At 35.5% G+C, this 3,167-nt stretch overlaps 1 pseudogene; it reads right to left on the bottom strand.

Moving 5' to 3' along the window:
* Positions 1-736: 736 nt before the first annotated feature.
* Positions 737-2,445, bottom strand: LOC132111030 (uncharacterized; annotated as a pseudogene).
* Positions 2,446-3,167: the final 722 nt, after the last annotated feature.

Here is a 3,167-nt window from a genome sequence, read left to right as displayed (position 1 = left end):
GTGATTTTACATTCTATACATTCGCGACAGCAGACTAATGAAAAACAAGAGTATAAATACAAAGGATAACAAGGAACAGGTGAGGCTAATAAATCACCAAGACAAAAAAACAGGGTAACTATGGAGATAAACAAGGCAGAAATGGATCAAGGACAAAAGGAAATAAACACAGGAAGTGAAACAGCAGAACAAAAAGGAACAGAAAATATTCTTCAACATTAGAGTCCCTGAAATGAAACCGGGGAAATGAGACTGAGGTTGTAATACTCATGATTGCTGTTTTCAAAGATGCATTGATGCAAAAAGCACTACACAGCAACTAATAACTAACTAATAAAAGAAGAAAAGTTAATTAAAATGAAAAAACATGAAAGGTAATTTGTTTGTTGTATTTTTGCAAATGATGAATCATCATCAAACAGACTATTGCATATGAATTTAATGGTGATGTCAAGACTTTATTACAGTGTTGAGATGGTTGACCGCCATTTTACACTTTCATAACTACAATCATCAATTATTTATAGCATTTCTAGTGTTTTCAGAGCTGTGATTTCACTTTTTAGGTTTGGAAACATCTGAGTAATTTGACCACAATAGATCAGTGATCATATCTGAACCAGATTAAACTGATGATTCTGTGAAATCACATTTTCTCTTCTCTTTTTTGAGTGGTTTGCTATGTGCATTAAACTCTGTCTCTTCAGTTAACAAAGGAATACGTTCAGCCTCTTTAATAAACATAATTTAAACCCAGTTTTAATTACATCATCTTGCTTTTGTAACATTCAAGTATTCAATTTTATTTTACGTTTCTATCAAATTTAAATTTAAATGATTGTATTTCTTTTTGAAACTGGTTGTTCATAAGCCTCACTGATCTGAGCTTATATTTGTCAAAAATGAGCATCCACCAGAAATGACTGATTGAGATTGAAAATAAGTGAAACATTTAGTATTAAGGATCAAGTTCACATGTGCATGTGTGCTTGCAAATATAAAAAGCCTCTGACTTGTGCACACACAAACATACACACACAATTATGAGTACACACAAAACCGAGTAATTAGAGTTAATTTGCACACAGTTGTTGATCCCCTGTACCCCATCTCTTAATGTCTTCAGAGAGGAATCAATTATATCTTGAGACTGATTTAAGAAAACTGTATCTGCGAGCCACCGCAAAACACTGATTTGAGAAAGACAGTGATGATGTACCTTTAGTTAGGTGTGTGTTTGTAGTTAAGGGATACTGAGAGTTTGTAATGTGGACTGGAATCACTGCTGTCGTTGAATCAGCTTGAGTTGGAAAAGACGAATGTTAGTCCAGGTGATTTATACTGTAGATTATGACAATAATATGTTAATTAGTTAACTTACAAAACAACTCAGCATTATCTATAATTATATTAGCACATTTAACAGAAATTTTCATAACTGATTAATGAGCTTGTTTTCTCACCTGATCTCTTGACAGTGTGTGTGACTGAGATCTTGACTTGATCTCTCTGAGTAACTTCACATCTCAACTCTCTGTTGTGATCTTCATTCAGGAGTGTTGTAGTCAGAGTGATGATACAGGGATCTGATGAGGATGATATCTGATATCTGGAGTCTGATATATTCAGTTTAACACCAGCCTGATTCACCCAGAACAGATGAATCCTCTCAGAACTCATCCAATCATCACAAGAGACTCCAGCAATTGAATACAGCTGACAGAAGAGAGTCACAGAGAGACCTGCATTGATCCCAGTCTGTGAGGATGAGGTTGATGAAGAGACTGAAACACAAAAAAATCATGGAAGTTTAAACCAAGTATTTGCCCTTTTAAACTGATCACAAGATTGTAAAATTACCATGAAGAACATGTAGAAAAACACGAGCATCTGTTCCTTGTTGTGTCTCATTCACATATTGTCTGCAGCTGTAAGATCCATAATCTTCTTTTGAGATTTTGTTGATGTTCAGAGAGCAGTCAGACCCCAGACTCAGTCTCTCATGTCTCTCGATTTGTTTCATAATTACCCCTCTAGCAATCAGCTCAACTGCTGCTGAATGTCTGTTATAGTTCCATGTAGTTGAGTTGCAGTCAGGAAGAGTATTATTACAGGGCAGATGGACATCTTCACCAGAACTGATGAACGCATGAGTCTCATTCACTCCACTGGTACCTGAAACACAAGAACATTTGAATAAAAGATATGTTATTTATTAATAAATGAAAACATAATACTTAAAAACATAAAAGGAAATGATTCAAATCATAGTCTTTTTTTTCTCACTTAATGCAAACACTGTCCAGAATAAACTGTTTCTTTACCCGTGAGAAGTGAAGAAAGAACGATCAGTATCAGAAGACACAAATGACACTTATGAACCATTGTCTCTTTCTCCAAGTCTTTCTCATCATTATTTGCTCACTACTCTTTCTTTAAATACTATTATCCCCTCCTGTGGTTGTGAACTTCCTCTGATCTAACAAACTGGGCGTTTCAATTCTACTTAAATTGGTACATACTGACACAATGTCAGTGCATGATGGAGTGCACATTTCACTTGTAAATTTTCATTCACATTCAAGTAGATTTCACTTCTAATATATTTTAATATATATAATATATTCAAAAAACATTTTTTTATGTAATTTGCAGTACGTACACTTACACTGTAATAGCAACAGTCCCTCAAGAGCTACCAATATAAGCTTCAGTAATTGTAACGGTAACACTTTATGATAACTTTCTTTTATAAATAATTAACAAATATTATATAATGCTTAAAGGGTTAGTTCAACCAAAAATCTAAATTATGTCATAAATAACTCACCCTCATGTCGTTCCAAACCCGTAAGACCTCCATTCATCTTCAGAACACAGTTTAAGATATTTTAGATTTAGTCCGAGAGCTTTCTGTCCGAGAGCAGCGCAGGACTTACTGAACACTTCCTTCAGGTCCAGGTACTCCGCAGGCACGTTTGACAAAACCGTAACCTCCTGAAAAACAGAAACATACACAGAAGGACAAGCAGAAACCAGACAAGACTCATGACAACATTTACCCCACGAGGTTGTAGTGTTGGAACCCCAATCCACTCGTGGTTGTGTTTGACTAGCCAAGGGTGACCTAAGATGATGGGTGCCACGGGGTAGTCTCGGTGTGGTTG

Source organism: Carassius carassius, chromosome 30 (genome assembly GCF_963082965.1).
Source record: "Carassius carassius chromosome 30, fCarCar2.1, whole genome shotgun sequence".
NCBI classification, from domain to species: domain Eukaryota; kingdom Metazoa; phylum Chordata; class Actinopteri; order Cypriniformes; family Cyprinidae; genus Carassius; species Carassius carassius.
This window is presented reverse-complemented; position numbering and strand designations above follow the sequence as displayed.